We start from the raw sequence: 21690 nt of genomic DNA on the forward strand, positions 1-21690 counted from the left end.
TTTCCTTTCCTTTCCTTTCTTTTTTTCTTTTCTTTTCTCTTTCTTCTTTCTTTCTTTCTTTCTTTCTTTCTTTCTTTCTTTCTTCCTTAATAACTTTCTTGCCCACCCTTTCCTATAAAAATCTGCCATTTTGGAGGCACCTGGGTGGCTCAGTCCTTAAGCCTGCAACTCTTGAGTTCAGGTCCTGATGTCATGGTTTGTGAGTTTGAGCCCTGCGTGGGGCTCCATGCCCACAGTGCAGAGCCTCTCCCTCTCTCTTTGCCCCTCCCCATTCTCTCTCTCTCTCTGTCCCTGTCTCTCAAAATAAATAAATAAACTTTAAAAAAGCCTTCCATTTTATACTACTCAGAGCTTCCCTTTACTTGCTAGATGGGATGATGCCTGATTCATGAATCCGTTAACAAAGCCAGTTAAGTCTTTAAATTAAGTTGATTTTTTTAAACAGCTATTATACTTCACATTTCCTGGAATTATTTTCTTCTTGGATGCTTCCTTCTTTATAGCCGACTATTTTTGCTTCATGGATAAAGTATTTATCTGAGGATTTCCAATATTTTTGAAGTTTTTTTTTTTCTGGCATGTTCTGTTTCCTCTGAATTTGTCTGTTTTGGCCTGTTCAAGACTTTCCTCTGATGTTTGTGATTTAATGATATCTGTGTATTTTAAAAAATGAGGTGTGAAGGGGCTTCGGAGGCTCAGTGTCTGTGGGGCTTGTTAAGTGGTGAGTTCATGGCAGGGTAATGATGTAGCTGGGACCACGCCATCTTTTTGAGGATTTCTTGGTATCCATGTCTATACACAGAAATAGGAAGAAATTCTCCAGTTGTTGGCCTGAATATCTGGCAGCATAGCAGAGGAGGTGGCAAACTGTTCACACTTCCCATGTAGACACTCATGTCACATGTAACCCCCCTACTTTCAGTATGTGCTTTCTGCCTTACTTAGTACAAATGACCTTGAACCCAGGCCTTTCAGGTTTAGTTTCTCCTCAAACTTCTCTTTGATGGGGTAGCAGGTGGGTAAATGGCTCTGTGGGACTGGGGAAGAGACCTGGAAGGGTATGTTTAACTGCAGCCAATGTTTAGCTCTCCCCCTTGACCCTGTTTCTGAGGTGTAGGGTGCCACCAGGTCCTGAGCCTCCATGGGTTCCCTGGGAGCAAACCTGCGCATCTCACTGACCCTCATCTGCAGGCGCTCAGGTTTCAAATTTGCCCTTCTCCTAAGCCCAGTGCTATTCCTCCACTGGCTTCCTGTCATCTACAGATTAGCTCTTACATATATTTGATCCCCTATCCTGACTTATTTGTCTTTGTAACTTTACTGCCCTGTTTAAAAATTCCCCTCACAGTATTGCAGGATTTTTTTTTTTTTTACCTCAATACCCAGGATTCGTTATCTTACTTCCAAGAATGAAGAGGTGGACACAAAATGAGCAGCAGGCAAATTTTATTAGAGTCTAAGGTCAGAAAGCAAGAATAGTATGAAAGCATTCTTCGCAGGAGGGGATATTTGAAAGTGAATGCCCACAGCTATAAACAAGAGTCCTCCTTTTATAAGGTTCTGGTCAGCCCTCCCATCCCTCCCCCCTTGTTCCTTCTCAGGTCCTACCCTTATTGGCTGGATAGCTCTAGGTGTTGGGTTGTCCATTTCCTGATTGGCTCAAGTCCATCGTATGAGGGGTGGTCTATGGCCATATCATTCCTTATGGGTCATATGTTTTGTGGTCTACTACTTATTTTTAGTTAGGTCTTTTGTCAAATTCCTGAGGGAAACCTGAGGGGGAGCGGGTGATGTCTGTTACATTTTTAAGAGGAACCTGAGGGCGTTTGCTGGGGGTCAGACACTATGTGTTTTTTCCCAGCCAGGGACCTCAGGTCCTAATCTTTCCCTCTCCACCTACTGAATTCTATCTTTTCCTATCATAACATGAGCACCTGGATGGCTCAGCTGGTTAAGCATCTGACTTGATTTCAGCTCAGGTCATGATCTCATGGTTCTCTTGAGCTCAAGCCCTGCGTCAGGCTCTACACTGACACCATGGAGCCTGCTTGGGGTATTCCCCTTCTCTCTCTGACCCTCCCCTGCTCTCTGTCTCTCTCAAAATAAGTAAAAATAAACATTAAAAAGATAATAAAAATTAAAAAAAAAGTAAAAATTTCCCTCACAGTTATTTTAGTAGGTTTCGAACAACAAAAAATCCCATGTTTTTGATCTGCATTTTTAACTCTAGGTCAGATGATTTCTCAATATGCATTCTTCGGGCTAATGTGAAAATTGTGAATTCCCCGAGAACAAGTGAAGAGCTGTAGGTGAAGGACAGCCTTGGAATAAAGGCCACAGTGTATAATTTACATTCATATCAGGAGAGGTGAGCCTAACACATGTCCTTGGCATTTGGAAGTTGATACAACACCAAATTTGAATGCAGAAGTGCTTGTATAGGCTTCTTCCCAATCATGAGTGTGTGAGAAGAGCAAAAATTTTCTGTTCTTGGGCACTTGGCTGGCTCAGCTGGTGGAACATGTGACTCTTGATCTCGGAGTCATGAGTTTAAGCCCCACACTGAGTGTAGGAGATTACTTAAAAATAAATAAACTTAAAAAAAAAAAGTTTTCTGGGCGCCTGGGTGGGTTCAGTGGGTTAAGTGTTCAACTTCAGCTTAGGTCATGATATCACGGTTTGTGGGTTTGAGCCCCATGTTGGCCTCTGTGCTGACAGCTCAGATCCTGGATCTTACTTCACATTCTGTGCCTCTCTCCCTCTCTGCCCCTCCCCTGTTAGTACTTTGTCTCTCTCTCTCTCTCTCTCTCTCTCTCTCAAAAACCCATATTTTTACCATTTGCTAAAGTGTTATCTTTCACTTGATGACCACTGGAACATCACAAAGAACAAAGGTTTTCAACCTCTTGTCAGAGGTTATCATATAGACGCCCCCACTGGAAAGCATGTGGGTGCAGGTCTTGTGAGGCCAACGCCAGTGGTTGGTGACACTTAGCCATGAGGTGAGTTGCTGTGCCCAGAACACCAGGCTTGCAGTATGCTTTTGGGTCACATTTGTGCTTTACTAAAATTACAGTAACTCCATGTTATGAACCTCTGGGTTTGTTCCCAAATAATTAAAATTACAAATATCAAGTAGAAGGAGGCTACTACACAGGCCCAATAATATTTACTAGCATTTTAGTTAAGGCTTACCTTTTCCAAAGTGGTTTCGCTAACATTTGGTCCCTGTGGTAGCCCTAAGAGGCTTGGAACACACCTCTTCATGGCCATCCTCGCAGAGACAGAAGTTGCAATGAATTGTTGGTTTATTTGTGTTTAGCCAAATCTGGCCTGCTCTTGAAGTGTCTTGTGATCATAGACACATACACACGGCATCAGGAGGGTAAGCACGGGGTCTAGTTTTCTTTGCCCAGGGCATGGTAGAGGCTGACCTTGAACATAGGACTATGTGCCCCAGCTATCACATACTTTCCAATAGAAAACATCACATGTGATACAGTGTAGGACAGCCCATAAAGGCAGCAGAAAATCAGGGAAGAGAGAGATCAATTGTCTTGGGATGGCTGGAGAGGCTCATGAAGGTAGTGAGTGGGTCTGGGCTGGGCCTACAGGGAAGGTAGGGCTGAGGAATGTCGGGGGGGCTGGTGGGGAACAAGAGAATCCCATGGGTGGCGCAAGGGAGTAGCCAGGCCAGGGACAGACCTCTTTCACAGAGGGAATGATGTGTCTGGTTATGTATGCTGAGGGTCCGAGATGAGCCCCTGGGACCTAGATGGATGGTGCAGGGCATTAGAGAGAAGGGAGCCCAGCTGAGTAGATTGTATGAGGCTTCACTTTACAGGGCCTTAGGGGGTGAGCACATTGCTTGGACTTGATTTCCTGGAGGACTTTTGAGCCATTAAAGGTAGAGAATTAGTGACTGAGCATCTAAAGACAACTTTTGCAAGAGTAGATTCAGGTCGAGTGTGCTCAGCAGTGGCTGATGGGTTGCAGGAACCCTCGTGGGGTGGGAGGTATGGTTTGAGTGAACCAGAGAGCCCAGAAAGAGAGGCCAGCTGAGGGACCATGATGCACATGTCAGAGGAGCCAAGGAAATGCTAGAGCTTGTTCCCAGGTTTCCTGGTGCCATTCCTCATGCAGATCACCCTCATATCCCTAACTGCACTTCCTTTTGTTCTGGTTCTCCCTGGCAGGGAAAAGGCTGGCACAGTTGTCCAAACAAGGAGACCTACACATACATTTCTGGTAGCGGCTGGACAGAGAGGGCCTGGACACCCAACTTCTCAGGAAGACGAGACCCCTCCTTGGATCATGCAGCCTGACATCTCTCCAGTGGCCTCCCACAAGCAGTGACCAGATTAGAAAAAGCTGAGACCAGACCTGCCAGCATTAAAGATGGGGCCCAGGATGTTGGGGTGAGGCTGTGGGGGGAAGGTGAAAGGTGGTGGGAGGGTCAAAAAAGACCACGTATGGGGAGGTCAGGGTCAAGGGATCCCAGAAAGTGCATGGCTGTGCTACAGACCCACCCAGGGAAAGGGTGACCATGAAGACTAACAAATAAATATATGACAAAGTCTCAGGGGCTATGTGTTTTGCTGTGTGAAAAAATCAATAGCTAAGTTAAGGAGACAAGTCAGGTAGTCATGACAAAAGCAAACAGGTAACCAGGATGCCAGAATAGCTGGGCAGCTTTCCAGGTACCACACACAGGTGATCAGAAAAGGTGCTTGAATACCCTCTGTATCAACCCTACCATGGACTGGGGACATTCTCCAAGAAGGCAACCCATGGGCTAGGAGTTGTTTGCCTTTTATATATACATGCCGATGGGCAAATGTCAAGGTCAGCGTTATATTTCTCATGACTTTCCTAGGACCCAGATGATGCTGTGCATAGGATCCCCTAGGAGCAGGAAAGACTTCTTTCTGGTGTGTGAGACCCTCGTTGCTCTTCTTGTCATGGCCTGTCCTCAGGGGAAGGAGAGAAAGATTACTTCTGGAAGGTCCCTCTTTCCTGCCCACATACCTCTCTCTCCAGCTTCCTTCTAGGTGCTCTAGAGGGGGAGATACCACCTGGCTGTCACTCTTCCAAGTATGTTTTTCTCTTGGGGAACAAATCACATGACACTGATTTTTCCCTCTGAATTTACTTTCCTAATTAAGTGTGGCTGGAATTACAGTTTGCTATAATGCCTGGGCCCTCCCAGATATGTTCTGAATGCGGGGATTTGTTACCATAACTGTGGAAATCTCTACAACAGGGACCATATTTTTAGCCATGTGCCCATGTAATGTCTAACACCTGACACAGAATTATCACTCATAAAATGTCTGGTGAATGAGTGAATGAGGTGTTGACTCTAGTTAATACATAAAGTTAAAACATTTATACACAAATCATCAAGAACCACATATTGTTTATTACAAATGAAAATATTGTCAAACCTCCCTGCAACACACACATGCACACACACACACACACACACACGTATACATCCTTTACCCTCCTAGGCTTCTCTTCTTACTAGAGAAGCTCTATAACCCTAACATTTCTTGTGAAAGTCTTTCTCCCAAGCTGTGCCCACCATTTGTTTGATCTTTCATTCAACAAGTGTTCCTTGAGTATCTCTGTGCCAGGTCAATGAATAAAAACAAGAATCTATGTCCTCATGAAGTTTAGGTTCTGGTGTGGGGACACAGGCAATGGATACAATAAATTACTCAAATATATTGTTTACTAGGTGAGTGTGAAGGTAATAGAAGATAATCAAGAAAGGAGCTATGGAATACAGTGGGGTGCGGGGGTGGAGATTAGCTTAAAATAGGGGAGACAGGGAAAGCTTGACCTAGAAGGTAATGTTTAAGTCAAGAGCAAAAGAAGTCAGGGGGTGAACCATGAAGGCAGCTGGAGGAAACATTCTAGGTAGAGGGGAGAGCCAGTACAAAGACCCTAAGATGTGAGCATCCCTGGCATGCTCTAGGAACAGCAAGAAGGCTAGTGTGCCCTCAACTGTGGCTGGAGGGCAGTGGGCAAGCAGGAGAGGAGCAGGACATAAAGCCTGAAAGAGCTGGGTGGCCAACCAGGCAAGGTATCACAGGCTCCTGAAAAAACTTTGCTTGCACTCTGAGTTGGAGGGAAGTCTTTTCCCCAGGGTTCTGAGCAGAGAAGCAATAGGATTTTAATAGAGTTTACCAGTTAGGAGGTTGTTCGAATAGTCTGGGGGAGAGCTGATGTCAAGTTGGGCCACTGTCAGCAGTGGGGGTGATGATGGAAGGAATTGGATGAGGGGGTGTGAGAGAAAGAAGCAAGGATGACTCTAGGGTTGGGGGTTTCAGGGTGTGTGTGGAGAAAAAGGGAGACGTGGAGGCTGGACAACCCTTTCTGGCTGCTGCTGGAGGCCTGGGGGCCCCCTCCAAGAAGCTGGCCAATGGGATGACATTCATCCAGGCAAGCAGGCTGTGTACTCAGATCCACCCCAACCTCAGCTCCTCTCTAGGAAGCCAGTGGGAGAGTCACAGCTGTTGTCATTCCTGCCCTGTTCTCTTCCTGACCCCATATCTGGGATGGGCTACATCTGAGCTTCTGTGATGCATTCTCAGTGTCTCAGTCTCCCTGCTCCACATACCCACTCCCTGATTTTATTCACTACCCTCTGCCCATTTCTCATTCTCTCCACTCAAACAAGAGCAGCCAAGTGACGGAACACCCATAAGTAGAGTGCCATGGGACTAGGAGACTGCCACCCAAGTCTATGGCCACAAAGACAGATTGGAAGGTTCTTTTTCAACTCAGACCATTCCTGGAAAGTTGGGGATGTGACTGGCACTGGCCCCAGCTGGGAAATGACAGGCAAGGTGTTGTCACATCCTGGTGGAAACCACACCTAAATAAGAAGCAGGAGGCAAAAATACCTTAGAGCAGACACAATGGGGAAGGAAAATGTGGGGTGCATGGAAAGGACCAGTAGAACCCCAAATCAGTCTGAGAAAAAAAGAAAAATCAGTGGGAGCTGAGAAGACCTTGATCATGGCTCCTGAAGAGGGACCATTGAGGCCTTGTCCAGAGTAGATGGATAAAGGAGGATGGCCACCCCTCATGTTATAAGCAGGAGGCCTAGTCTCACAGACTGCCCTCACACTGTCCCTGCTCCCTACCATCTGACTACCTGTGGAATGCACCATTCTAGGGTGACTATTACCTTTGTTTTAGGTAAGGTATCAGGCACTTTTGGGTGCCTGAGGCTACTGTCAGACGAATTTTTTCTTCTTGAGCTCAGATGGGTTGGCTGAAGACAAGGGAGCTGAGTGGGCCACAGAAGGAATGGTGTTGGGGGTCTCTGTTCATCTGCTTAAGTGTGTGATGGCCACAACATGGTAGAGTGGGAAGAGTTTTGGGCTGAGACTCTGGGAACCTGGGGCCAGCCCTAAACTCACTATGTGATGCACATCAAGACCTTTCACCTTTTTATCCCTGAGCCCTTCCATTTCATCTGAAAAATGGAGAACTGGACCAAATGATCTCTAGTATCTCTTGCCATGTAGTAATTCCAAGATCTTTAACTCCATCGTGTTCATGATTCTGATTCCAATTACAATGTGTCGGGATTTCCCAACATCACCAAACAATTGTTTGACACCAGCAGGGTCCCTTCAATTCAACTCATTCTGACACTGTCTACCTGAAGGAAGCCTCAGATCCCTCAGGCTGAGGGCTAAGTCCCACATTGACTGCACCTGCGCTTCTGACTGACCAGTTCTTACAACACCCTCCTTGCATTCCTGTAGTTTGCTAGAGCATCTCACAGAAGTCAGAAAAATGTTTTATTTACTAGATTATTGGTTTATTATAAAAGCCTGTAATTCAGGAACAGCCAGAGGAAGAGATGCATAGGGCAAAGTATAGGGTAAGGGGCACAGGGCTTCTATGCTTGCCCCGAGTTCACCAAATGCCCAATCTCCATGTGTTCACTTCTCCAGAAGTTCACTGTTCTCTTTATGGAGGCCTTATTCCATAAGCATGGTTGATCAAATCATTGGCTGTTGACACTTAATTCAACCTCCAGCCACTCTCTCCTCCCCAGAGGTCAGAGAGGAAGGGCTGAAAGTTCCAACCTTCTGATCACACGGTGATTTCTTCTGGCCACTAGCCCTCATCCTTAGGTACAGTCCAGAAGTTGCCTCATTAACATAACAAAAGACACCTTGATAGCTCCTATCACTTAGGAAATTCCAAGTGTTTTTGGAGTTCTGCACCAGAAACAGGATGAAGACCAAATATATATTTCTTTTTGTAAATCACAATATTACAATGTGGATAACCGAGGACAAACTAATTTTCAGGTACATAATGGAAAATGAAAGCCCTCTCCCCTTGCTTAGGGAGCAATTGAAAGAACACAATTCTTACAAGGCATCTATACTCAGTGGCAGTCAGTTATAAAAGCCAGGTAACTTTGGCTCTCAGCAAAATTATTCTGGTATCTGTGCAAGAATGGCAGGTTTATGGATTACCTGTGGCAGAGAGTTGTTGTGAGGATAAAATGAGTTAGTATATAAGCAGAGTGTTTAGAACTGTGCCAGGCCTGCAGGAAGCATGTCTAAGTGCTAACCATCATTATTATTCCCATACCTACCATGGGATGGGCCACACAGACATTTCTCTCCTGCTAAGGAAGAGTGGAATTTCTCAGTCTCATTTTCACTGAGCTCCAAACTCAAGCCAGCAGCCCTGATTAACTCTTGGCCAGGAATCTGGCTCTGTGGGCCACATGGGAGGATCCTTCATCTCTGAGCCCAGTTTCCGAACACAAAGCCAGCCTGTTGGCTGTGGACGATTCAGAGAGGTCAGGATAAGGTGCATAAGGTGATGGTTGAGAGAGAAAAGTGCAGTGATGTTCATGAAAGTTCTTGGTGACCTTCAGGCTCCCTCCAAACATAGGAGGTTTGAGGAATGCTGTGTCTTCCTCCTGGATGAGCAATAGTGAGCTCATTTCAGCCAAAGTGTTTTAGAGCATTTTGGAGACAGGAGATCAGCAGGTTGACCTGCACTCCACTTCCAACAAGCCCCAGAGAAGTGAAAGAGGTTTGTCCATGGTGTGGCAGTGGCTGGAAGGGGTTTTCTGCATAAGACGCCAGAGTTCCTGGCTTTCTAGCTTCTGACATGTTGCTGACCCTGAACCTTATAAGCCAGAGATCAAGAGTGCTGGTCCCTGAAGTCACAGCCTCCCATGCTGGAGGTGACAAAAACAAACAAAACAAAAAGCTTCCTTCCAAAACTGTATGTACTACTTGAGATGATGTACGTGAGAATCTGGGCCACACTCATCAGCTCTGAATCTCCAGCAGGTGCCTTCCCCAGCCAGTTCAGTTAGAGCCACTTTCCATTTCTGACAACTCCACTAGAGGGAGCCACGACCACTTGTATTTCTCCCACAGGCCAAATGGAAAACAAAGACCCAGAGCTGCCCTTGGGTGCCCATGGCACCTCCTAATTTGGAAGAGTTTATGAGACAGGTCATTCCACAGGGTCCTTTCATGACCAGCCAAACCTGCTGTGTGAATCCACACAGGGCTGAGAGTCTGCATTGTCCTTCCTCAGGGTCTGTCCGGGTCCCCTTCCCACAGTCCTAGGTGGCTGGGTGTCCAGATAAATGGGTTATGACTTGCCTTCCCCTACCCGCCATGCATGAGCGGGATGAGGTGCAGTGTGGAGTGGAAAACACGGCTGCTCAGAGATCCTGGGCCCATGTGGTGGGCTCCCTGATCCTATCAAGCTCCCACTAATGCCAACGCTGCAGGTCAGGACATCATACTTTGAGCAATACTGGCCTGGAGTGCAGTGAGGATGCCCGTTGTTGTCTACATCCAGTGCAGCAAGTACTGAACTGACAATAAGCCAGGGATTGTCCAGCTTATAGAGAGCAGTCCACGCAATAAATGCGTGAGCAGCTAGATCTCCAAGGAAACAAGGACAGTCCCTTTTCCCACCGTTAGTCAATGAGCTGAACTACTGACTAATTACCACGTTTGAGGGGAGATCCCAGTTGGTGCGGGGAGCTTCTGGCCAGCAGGGGGAGCCAAGACTGCTTCTTCGCAGGCCTGAGGGTCTGAGAAGAGGAAAAGTACTGAAGAGAGTGAGCAAAACGGAGCCCAGCCTCAGCAGCATAGCACTGCAATCCTGATGTGCACGGACACCTTGGCGAACTGGGGTTTGGCGGGGAGTGGGGATTGTTTGTTTTTTTTCCAGGTGTTTGGTTTCCCTCCCGTTGTCTCAAAGCGCATACACGGTGACCCTGTGAAGCTAGAGATGCATCAAAGAGATCAAAGAGATCATCTCGGTGGCATGAGATGATCACTATCCCTGTTTTTGTAGATGGAGAAGAGACAGAAGGGGGCTTGTGCAAGGTGACAGTAGGGGAGGGCTGGGCTGGCTGCACCAAAATGTTTCCTGCCCAGGTGTGTTGTGGAACGGGTGTAAGCCTGGGGTGGGGGTGGGGGGCAGCTCTGAGGTCTCTGTTGACCCCAAAGACCATGGTGCTAATCAGACTGTGCTCCTTAGGGTGGGGAAGGTGAAAGAATTCTTTTGGGAGAAAGACACCAAGTGAGGCAGTCCTCAAGGCTAACACACAAAATGACCAGGACGGTATTTACCTGCCCTGCCCTTGCAAAGAAGCGTGTCCAGGAGCTGTTGTGTGTTCCCTCCTTGTTCCCCATTAGCCAATGTCATCTGGGGATTCCTGCATCCTGAGCAGCACCACAGGCAGGCAGGCAGCGAAGGAGATGCACTGCCCACCTTCCAGCAACTTGCCACCGGATATTTGCACGGCATCCCCGCCTCTTCTTCACTCAGTAAGCCCTCTTCTCTCCACTGGGTGGGTGGACATTGGAGAGAGCTGAATCCCCCACAGATTATTTGGAAGGGATTTGCATTTCAGCCACCAAAAACCCCTTTCTTTCCTTTCTTGGCATGAAAGTGGCTGCCTAGCAATTTTGGGGAAAAGATACGAGTCCAGGCAACACTAAAATAGGTAAGATCATTGGTGCGCTGGATGTGTATTTTGAGCCCTAATTCATTTGAGGGACAAATTTCTATGTGTGTGTAAGTGTATGCCATTCTGTGCATGTGGGAGTACCACATCTATGGAAAATTATGGTAACAAAACATAGGCAGTAAATATTTAGTTTGGGGAGTTGGTGCATATTTCCCAGATCCACCCATACTTCTCCTAAGGGATCCTTCTCTTGCCCCAACAATCCTCTAATTAGCTTATGAACATTTTCTTGTCTCTGTGACCAACACGCACAAATCCAATGTTCAGATAGAGCCCCGATTGCAACTAAATGGTGGGACCAAACCTTTTCTTTACAGGCTGTTGCCTGATTTTTCTCTAGCTTACTGTGATAGCTTTTGGTATGAGCAAATGAGCAGAGTCCTTCTTTTATAGATCTAAATGAAAAGGGGTGTGTGTGTGTGTGTGTGTATGAATGCATGTGTGTGTGTATGTGTGTGTGTGTGTCCTTGCCACCTCAAACACACTTTGTAAAGCATTTTTAGTAAGGAAAACCATGTCTCCATGCCATTCTGTCCCACACAGCTTTCCTTCCTGCCAGCCACTGAAAGGGATCTTAAATAAGAGCCCATGGGGTTCCCCCCACCCCCTGCACTGATGTCCTGGATACAAATTCTGACTTCCTTGTGACAATGTCCAAAAAAGTTTCTTTGTCTCTTGTTGAGTGCAAAAGCAGCAGCTTTTCAAGACAGAGCATCTGCCCTCAACCCTTAGCCATTCTGCAGCTTTTTGGATAGTAGGAACTGTCAACATCAGATGCCAGCCTGATGCACTGCTCTCCCTGAACTCGTGTCTTTGGGACACTGCAGGGCCTGCCCCCAGGTCCCCTCTGCCAGTCTGCACAGCTCCTGTGGCCAGCTGAGGCTCTGCAGCTCCCTTCTGCTGTCTTGAGTGCTGTCAGGTTGCCGGGACCAGGAAGGGGTCCAAGGACCAGAAGTCAGGGACTGGAGAGCAGCGTGTGCTATAGATTGCTATGCTGATCCTCTTCCTGTCCTTGTGGGACCCCCATTCTCCCTTCCTCCCTCCTTTCCTCCCCGCCCCCATCCTAGCCTTCCCCACTGCTGTAACTGACCCGGAACATCAGAGGCAGGAAAGTCACTGCTCCAATTGAATTTTGCTGCAGTTTCTTTTTTTCCTCCCCTAGCTGCTGAGAGTTATTTTTAGCCACAGATTTTTTTCTTTTTTCTTTTCTTTTTTCTTTTCTTCTTTCTTTCTTTCTCTCTTTTATTATTATTATTATTTTTTTGCAGGGGATCCACAGTCTATTTTTAAAGCCCTTACGGTGGCCAGATCATTGTGTTTCTCCCAGGGACTTTGGTGTTAGGTGGGACAGGCCATGCAGTGGGGACCAGGGGTCTTCTTGAAGAGAGGAAGGTTGGCAGAAGCTGGACCCTAGGCAAGAAGAAAGGAGGCTCCTTTCTTATGCTGGGGAGCCCATGAAGACCCACCATGCTCTTCTCTCCAATGTCCCAGGGCTTCAGGCCAAAGCAACCTGACTCTCATCTCAGCAGCTGCAATGACATTGCCTTCAAAGGCAGTAGCAGTTGGTTTAATTTACCATGTTTTTCTCTCCTTTTCCCAGATGTCTATGCTCAGATCTCTCCCTACCTGCCCTCCAGTGGCACCACCTTATAGAGAGGAGCTGCGTCATGGGAGGTTTTGGACAACGGATTGGACACAGAGTCAGCCTTGGGAGAGGAAGGCACAGACAGTGGCTGGGGGTGGGTGTGCTATGCATGGGGCAAGAAGGCAGCCAGGCAGGGCTCTGGGGGCCATGGCTCCACGGGAGGAAGAGAGCAAGGAAGAAGTCCAGGACTCAGAGGGCAGGGTTGCATTTGGGAAAGCTTGGGAGTCAGTTGGGAGTGACTTGGACAGAGATGCTAATGGATGGCATGCTATGTGTCCTTCAGAGGCTACTTGAGACCCTGTCCCTCCCCCTCTTATTCCTGGAACTTAGCCATTTACCCCAAGGCCTCTGGCAGGTGGGGGAGGGGGCCAGAGCTCTGAGTGCCCTGAAAAGACCCCCACACTCCCTATCCTCACATATTCCCACAGCTACCTGGCTGAGACTCGGCAGATCCCACGGTGGCCTCTTTGCTTATTATATCAGGCTCCACACAAGCCCGGGGTTCTGGAATGCCCCTTTTCCTGGACTCTTACTTCCTCAATACTCAGTGAGTCCTTCCCTGATCATCCACCTCCCTTTCCAGCACTCTCTCATGCCTCTCCTTACTTAATTTTTAGTTTATCACCACCTGATGTACCATATATCCTACCATTTTTGGTTTATTGTTTGTCACCCAAGTTCCATAAGGATAGAGATGTTGCTTCTTTTGTTCGCAACAAATCCCTCAGTGCCCCAACCAGTGCTGGCACATTTTAGGCACTGAATATATATTTATTTATTTTTATTTTTTTTTTAAATTTTTTTTTCAACGTTTATTTATTTTTGGGACAGAGAGAGACAGAGCATGAACGGGGGAGGGGCAGAGAGAGGGAGACACAGAATCAGAAACAGGCTCCAGGCTCTGAGCCATCAGCCCAGAGCCCGACGCGGGGCTCGAACTCACGGACCGCGAGATCGTGACCTGGCTGAAGTCGGACGCTCAACCGACTGCGCCACCCAGGCGCCCCTGAATATATATTTATTGAATGAATTAATAAAAAGAGCAAAATGTGCCATGGGAAAATCATCCATGGGAGGCTTTCTCTCTGACCCTTCCAATACACTCTCCAAGCCAGTTCAGGAATGGGTTGAGGGGAAAATAGTGGCCACCCCCCACCCCCCCACACACATACACACATACATACATAAGGTTAGGCCCCAGAATGAGAAGCAATTCAGAACCTTAGCAGGAAGAGGCTGAAGACACCCTTAGATCTAACCCTCTCATTTGTGCAGAAGAGTTTACACACGCCCAGAAAGGTGCAGTAACTTGCCCAGAGTCACACAGCCCACTGGTAGCAGAAAGTAGAACCTTGGTGCCCTGCTTCCAGGCTAGAATTCCAGCAGTTGCAATGGCCACTGACCACTCTTTGCCTAACAATGTGGGATAAACATGGCATTCCCTCCCAGGGTAAAGAGGCAAGTGCCTTACTGACCTGTGAGGAAGAATTTCCCTCAAACTGGGGGCAAAGAAATCAGCAAGCCAGAGCGTGCAGGCTCTCATCCAGCTGGAGGGCTCAGGCAGACTGTGGAAAATCTGCCTATGAAGTCGCCTGCTCTCAGAAGGCCCCAAACTATGAGCTGTAAAGAAACTGCGTCAGCAAAGAGAGAGATAGGCTGCCTCTAGGAGGTGATGGAGGGCTGTGTCAGCCTCATCCCCTGTGGAGTCAAAGTTCCCACCAAGGGGAGTTCTTGGGGTATTAGGTAGGGGGTTGCAAACTCCATGCTTTCCACACCTGGAGTGGCCCGTGTGGAAGCCACTGAGCCTGATGGCTGCAGGGGCAGCTGAGTGGGGACAAGACAGTGAAGTGCCTCTCATTCTGGGACAACAGTCCACCAGCTAGCCAACTCATCAGTGACACTGATTCCCACCTGGCATGGAATCCCATGACCCTGGAGAAACAGAGGCATCCCTGAGCTCAGGACCCTGTGTCATTGTGGGGGGGCAGGAATACAAAACCAGGAACTGCAAAAAAATCATTTATGAATCTGCAAGTACAAATTGAAATGATGACAGCCATGTAACTTGAAAATGAGGACAGCAGGTCATAGAGCAATGGTATGAACCAATAATAAAAGTGAGTTTGTGTGTGTGTATTGTGTGCACTAGATATTCACATGTATAACTTGCATCAAAACAGATTTAAGACGACTTAATTCATTTTGCTATCATGTTTACAATGTTCCAAGTGCTTTTCACACCCCTTTATGCTGCGTGTCTTCACAATATGCTCCTGAGACCAGCCGGCCAATGACTTATTGTCTGTGTCCATGGTTAAGGAAACAGAGGGTCAGAGAAGTTAAGTCCCAGGTCCAAAGTCTGTCCCACAGGGAAGTGGCAGAGCTGGAACTTGAAACCAGCACTACTGGATGACAAATGCTGGGGGCGGGGGGAGAGGGAGGGCGAGGCTAATCAGGGCTGGCTTCAGGGAGGTGGCTCTGAGCCCAGTTTAGAGGGAGGGAACTGCCTTTCTGGCCATGGAACATGCCAGCCTGGCCAGGGCCCACCTCAGAGGATGGAAGAACCTTGTCATTCCAAGGAGTGCCCAGTCCAGCAGGGCTGGTGCATCTGAGCCTGCTCTCCAGGACCACGTGTCCACTCATCTCCACCAGTGTGTGTGTGTGTGTGTGTGTGTGTGTGTGTGTGTGTGTGTTAGGGGAAAATGTGGAGACAGCAGGGCTGCTGGCAGCATGAGGTGTGTGGTGAATTGAAGGACACAGAGGTGTGGGAAGACCCCCTTGTCAACACTAGTGTCTTAGGCTCAGAGTCCCAGAGTCCCAGAGGGCCTGTGGGAGACAGGAAAACACCCCATCCTCCTGGCCACCATCCCCTCACTCATACTACTCCACTGTCTGTGCAGGGAGTTTAATGGTGGCCTCCAAACAGATATGTCCATATCCTAGCCCTTGGAACTTGCTAAGTGTGACTTATTCGGGTACAGGGTCTTTGTAGATGTAATTAAGTGAAAGACCTCATGATGCAATCATCCTGGATTATCTGCCTGGGCCCTAAATCCGATGGTAAGTATTCCTACCAGAGACACACAAAGGACAGATGACAAAGCCAGGTGAAGATAGAGGAAGAGTTGGGAGGCACCAGAAGCTGGAAGAAGCGAGGAAGGACTTGCCCCTAGAGCCTTTGTAGGGGTTACGGCCTTGCCAAGACCTTGACTTCAGACTTCGGGCATCCAGAAATGGGAGAGGGTAAGTTTCTATAATTTAGCGCCTTCCCCTTCAGGACTCAGCACAGGGGATTGATTCTCCAGACACCTCTCCTGGTCAGGGTCTCCTCTCCATGCCAACCTGAGCTTATCCCTGTGGTGACATTTGTCATTAGGGTGTCTGACCCTAATTTGTTTGTTTCCCCCTCAATCTCAGGGTGAAGGTAAGGGCCTTTCCAGTTTATGACCTCCAGTTTATAAACCTCCAGTTTATATCTTCATGGGGTCCATTCCTGAGCAGGTGCCTGGGGCAGAGGACACCTGTGTGCGCCAGTGTGTGAAAGCATGTTAGGTCAGAGGTCAGAGAGGGAGGGTTCACTGTGGGAGGGAGATTTGTTGGAAGAGGTGGGAATGGGTTCAGCCCTAAAATACAAATGGGGCAAGTGGGTAGGGGGGCATGTGGGCTAATGCACTGAAGCAAGGCTGAGTATTGTCCCACAGGGGTGCTGGGCTGCCAGGGTCTAGGAGACCCCTGCAAGACCACTAGACAGTGAACAACAGCTCTTAATTCTCACACTGGGCTCTTGAATCCCTGGGACAGTCCTGAGGGATGGGCATGAGTATTGTCCTCACTCAGAGAAGAGAGAGAGCAGAGGCACAGACAGATTGAAGGCATTCCCCAGGGGCTCACAGTGAATAAGGGGGAGGAGCTGGAAGACCAACCCTGACAAGCTGAGTCCGGGACTATTATGCCATCCTTCCTTCCCTCTGGATGAAGAAGATGATGGTGTGGTGTGCCAGATGCCACCCAAAATACTCTGCATGCATTAATCAGTTCAGTCCTCATATCTGCCCTAGAGGTAGGTTCTACTGTAGAGGAGGAAACAGGCACAGAGAACGTAGGAGAAATGCTCAGGCAAACCACCTCTGTTAGTAAGCGGTGGGGGTGCTTTGGGGAGAAGCACAGTCCCATTTCCCTAGGCGTGGGGACCAACCAGTATTCATAGGATATCACGACTGGAGTCAGAAGCTTTTATTTGCCGGGCTCTGCCTCTATGGTTCTAAGAGGAAACTCAGGTCCACCAAGATTCCTTCCACATGGTGTTGAGTGTCCCCAAAGTGCCTCATGTGCTCTAGGATTTGTCCTGGAAGCGAATACTCGGTTCCCACTGGTTTCCTTTCACGCCCATTCCTGATTATTCCCTTTTTCTTCTCCGGCTTCTGGTGCAGTTTCCATCGTTTGCCTTAAAATGTTCCTAAAGTGACCTGCATGGGAAAGCCGACTTCTCCAGCCCAAGCTGCTCTGTGCTGCCCGGCCTCAGAGATTTTAGTGAAACTGCTTCCATTCTTTTCTTGTGTTTCCATCTTATCCCCACTCCCCACCCCATCCCCCACAAGCCAGGGTCCAGTGTGGGTCCCAGGCCTGGGCCATCTGAGGGACACATAAATGACCGTACTGTTCTCTCCCTTCCCCCCACCTCAGATGCTGTGGCATTGCCTCCAGATGGAAAGTGTCCAGTCTCTGGAGCCCCCTCCTTGTCCCCAGAGGGCACGGGTTTCTCAGGACAATCACCTTCTCTGTTAGATTCTCCTCAGTAGTTCTTCAGATAAGTGCACATGGGTTTGAATATATGATGAAGAAGCTTCTGTTCTCTAGCTGATGTTTTGAGATGAGTCAGATGGGGAGGGACCAACAAACTAGGGAGTTTGAACACTATGTGCCTGGCCACAGGGGTCATTAAAGGCTACAGTATTGTCGCATTAGAACACGGATAGCATTTTCTGTTACAAGACATTTGCTCTTACTGGGTCCTCTTCCCCTTCAAGTCTCCAGTGACAAACCACCAGATCTCCAAGGCACTTCTGCTGCTTTGGTAAGCTCTGGAGCAAGACTACCCCACACTAAGCTTCCAGTTGGAAGACACATAGCTTCCAGGGGGATATGCTTTCAGCAAAGTGCTCTGGCTGGGCTACTATGAGCTGTGCAGGGAGGAGAGTCCAGGCCAAAACTCCTTTATAGCAAACTCCCCCTCTCTGTGTATTTTATATATGGTTCTCCTATTTGTCTGTGAGGTTGTTTATCTGACCATAGTGTGGGGTTTTGTGAGCGACTGGAAAAGTCAGGACTGTTAATTGGATCCTAGGAATCTGCAAAGTCTGTCCTTGTCAATATGGTAGGAATGCTTGTTTCCACTTGTTTTCTGAGATTTTCCAGGTCCAAAGAGAACCCAACTAAGGACATAAGAGCACAGAAGAATGAATGGGCAGAGACTTACTTATGGTCCAAGACGCTGTGAGTGGGATTAGTAATGGTGATGATGATGATCTGAGGCTAATAAATGGTGACGTGTGGTGATGGCGATGGTGATGATGAAGATGATGATATCTGCTAGGGTTTCTTGAATGTTAAGTCTGTACCTGGTATTGTGCTAAGTGCTTGGCATGCAGCAGTCCATTTAATCCTCACAGCAATCCCATGAGATAGGTACTGCTACTGTTCTTGTTTTGCAGATAAGGCTCAGAGAGGTTAAGTAAGTTGTTTAAGGTCACACAGCAGGCAAGTGGTGAACTGAGGCTCCCGTGTAGGAAGTCTGCCTCCAGAGCCTCATCTCGGAGGCAATGCCTTCTGTCATGCTTTATTAGTCCCTCGTTGCCCCTCATGCATTCCAGATATTTAACCCATAAAATGGGTTCTACTCTCCCTCCAAAAGTGCAGGTGCTTTTACTCAATAAAGGGGCATAGTGAGCAGACAATTACATGGAAAACAGCCATTGTTTGTGGCTGGGGAAGGGGTGTAGGCTGGAGTGGATGGAGAGGAAACCAGAGGAGTAGATTGGATAAGATGACAAAGGTTACATTTTGACTGTTTCTTGGAGGCAATAGGGAGTCATCAAAGGTTTGGGGGCAGAAAAATGACAAGATCAAGTTTATATTTCAGAAGCCACCTGCAGTGATTAGGGTCCAGATGGGGCCATCTTATCCATATTCCTACAAGCCACACCACCAGGAACACCCTTGCTTCCCCCCACGTTGAGGCTATGCCTGCCTTGAAGGTAGGAAGCAAGGGCCTTTCCCTCCATTTTACAGAGAGGGAAACTGAGGCTTTAAGTTCTGTGCCATTTTGGCTTCTCTTAGTGCTCAGAGGAGAGGGAACATGGCATGCAATTGGTGGGTATTGGCAAATGTTTAACAACTGACCCTTTAAGGGGAAAACACCCTTATTTGGAGGATTTGCAAGTTCCCTTGGTATAAATACCCCACTGTAGCCAACTTCAAGCTACTAGTGGTTTATTACCTGGGTTGCAGAATTCCTGAAAATGTAACAATTGGGTTCTAGCAAGCTAACAAGCACTGGCTCCAACATACCTCTGATGTAGCCTAGTGTCCTCCCCTGGCTTGTATTTATGCAGACACTGAGGGAGCTCCAAGCCAGTGCTGATGAGAGAGGCAAAGTCACTTGCCCAGGCCAACTTGGAGACTTAGGAATGCAGTGAGGGATAGAAGTTGGCTTCTTAGCTCCCAGGCCATGTGTTTGTGCAGGCTCTGTTTAGGAGGACAAAATGTGATTTCTGCCTAGATCCCTTTCAGAAGAGATTTTACATTCACTGGTAGCAAAATTTTCCTGTCTTCTAGGAAATGTATCACAACTTCCTACCAGAACTAGACAAATAATGTCATGGAGTACTTTTAATAGGGAGTACAAATCCCCTAAAGTGATGAATGAAGTTTGAGGATTTAAGTTCATATATCATTTTCCAGTTTCCTTAGTGCTTATATGGCCCTGGAATTCATTTGATCATTTATTCATGTGAAACAAACTGAGGGCCCAGGCATGGAGATGATGGGAAACAGAAGAGAAGAGCCACCAGTTAGGTACTGATAAGACAGAGGTCAGATGTCAGAGGCAGGAACAGACAGTAGATCATGAATCCTGGCATGTGAGATGAAAGTTAAGAAGTAATCAGTCATTGGGGTTTTGGGAAGCAATAGGGGAGGCTCTCAGGGCCAATAGGTAGGAGGGAGGTTCTCAGCATCAGTGAGCAGACAACATGGCCCACAATAAACCTGACCCTGAAGCATGAGACTGGCCCAACCATTAGGTTCTTACTCACTTCTTGTTGGTACAAGAAATAATGCCAGAGAGGAGATTTCCCTAAGCTGCACCAAAGAAGAGGAAAGAGGTTAACACTTGTAGAGAAACCCTGGGATATATCAGGGCTTGTATATCTGAAGTCCTCTGGCTGAGCATGTATCTTCTCAAGTCCTAGTGGCAAGGAGAGACTTTTATATGATGAGTGGTATTATTCTATTATTTGTTTGAGAAAACAAATGCTCAGAGAGGTTAAGTGACTTGTCCATGGTCACACAGCTGGTAAGTAGCAGAGCCGGGGGGTGGGGGGTGGGAGGGCAGCAGCTGAATACAGATTCGGAAAAATTGGCAGGCGGTTGGGATATGATAGAAATTGACTCAGTTGGGTGTGTGCCTATGTTTGGGGGGCAGTATGGCAGCTGATGAGCTGGGGTGGCTGCGTAGAGGGCCTGGAGAAGGAGAGTGATATTTCTGTTTTCCTTATGCCAGCGGGAGCAAGGTGTTCACAGCTCTGTCCGTGTGTCCTCCCTGGAGGAAGTGCTCTGAGTGTTTACACAAGGGCACATTTCTGGCACGCCAAGGGAGCCAAACTCTAAACGGAGACAGTACTCCCAGCTTGGCAGATGCCTGAGAGTAAGGCGCTCGCTGACATGTTGATGGAGAACAGGGACTTCTTGTTTACCCAGCTCACCATCTGGACGAGCAAGGCAATGTCCAAGGAAATAGCTGTAACTAAAAGCTTAGACGCTGCCTCTCTGGCTTCCTTTGCGCCTGTTCTAGAGTGCTTTGGCTGCTTCTTGGCCACACAGTGTGGTTGGTGGGCCAGGGCAGGGCAGGGGCTCAGAACCATGGGCAGACACAAGGGCAGCACGGGGACAGTCAGCACGGGGAGCTGGGGAAGAGGGTGACTGCAAATGTTTGGAGCAGAGTGGGAGAGGTTGAGAACCATTCTCCCCAAGGGAATAAAGAGTGCAAGGAACTTTTCTGTTGGAAGAGGGATTGAGATCAGATAAATAGGAGAACTTCTTAACTGGAAAAGTTGAGAAATGGTACATGTGTTAAGCAGGTCATCTGGCGAAATTCTTTTGGTATGCGTGGCAGGAAAGGTTGGGGTAGAGCTGGAGCTGGGTCAGGGGATGACTAGCTCCCATCCTACACCCTACACTTTGGGAGGCACAAGTCCATCCCACTGCACAGAACTAAGAAGTCTGGGAATATCTGAGTCCCTGAATCCTTCGAGGGGATGTGGGTATGAAAACAGTTCAGTAATTCCCTTGACTGATTCTTGTTCATAAAGGACAACACTCATCCAGAAAATCCAGAACTGTGACCCCACACTGTTTCCATTTGACATGGGGATTCCCTCCTTACTGCTTTGGCATAGGCTAGTTTGAAAATTCCTTGCATTGGTCAGGATACCAAACAACAACAAAGGGGCACCTGGGTGGCCCAGTTGGTTAAACATCTGACTCTTGATGTTGGCTCAGATCATGATCTCACAGTTTGTGAGATCGAGCCCCACACTGGGCTCTGAGCTGACAGTGCTGGAGTCTGCTTGGGATTCTCTCTTTCTCCCTCTCTGCCTTTCCCCCACTCACACATGTTCATGTATGCTCATGCTTTCTCTCTCTCTCAAAATAAATAAACATTTAAAAACAACAACGACAACAACAACAATGCCTCAGTGGCTTAGCACAATAA

The 21690-nt window shown here is 47.8% G+C and overlaps 1 protein-coding gene across 5 annotated transcripts in view; it reads left to right on the forward strand.

Moving 5' to 3' along the window:
• Positions 1-4579, forward strand: part of KCNA6 (potassium voltage-gated channel subfamily A member 6) — a 42063-nt gene extending 37484 nt beyond the window's left edge. For 4 of the 5 annotated variants that reach the window (XM_019834391.3, XM_023256704.2, XM_006933429.5 and 1 more), the window contains one exon: positions 4197-4579. The gene's annotated coding sequence lies outside the window, so the exon portion shown is untranslated. Of the gene's footprint in view, positions 1-2230; positions 2369-4196 lie in introns of all 5 variants that reach the window. The other variant, XM_045061284.1, reaches the window with a different exon arrangement.
• Positions 4580-21690: the final 17111 nt, after the last annotated feature.

Source organism: Felis catus, chromosome B4, assembly GCF_018350175.1.
Source record: "Felis catus isolate Fca126 chromosome B4, F.catus_Fca126_mat1.0, whole genome shotgun sequence".
Lineage (NCBI taxonomy): Eukaryota > Metazoa > Chordata > Mammalia > Carnivora > Felidae > Felis > Felis catus.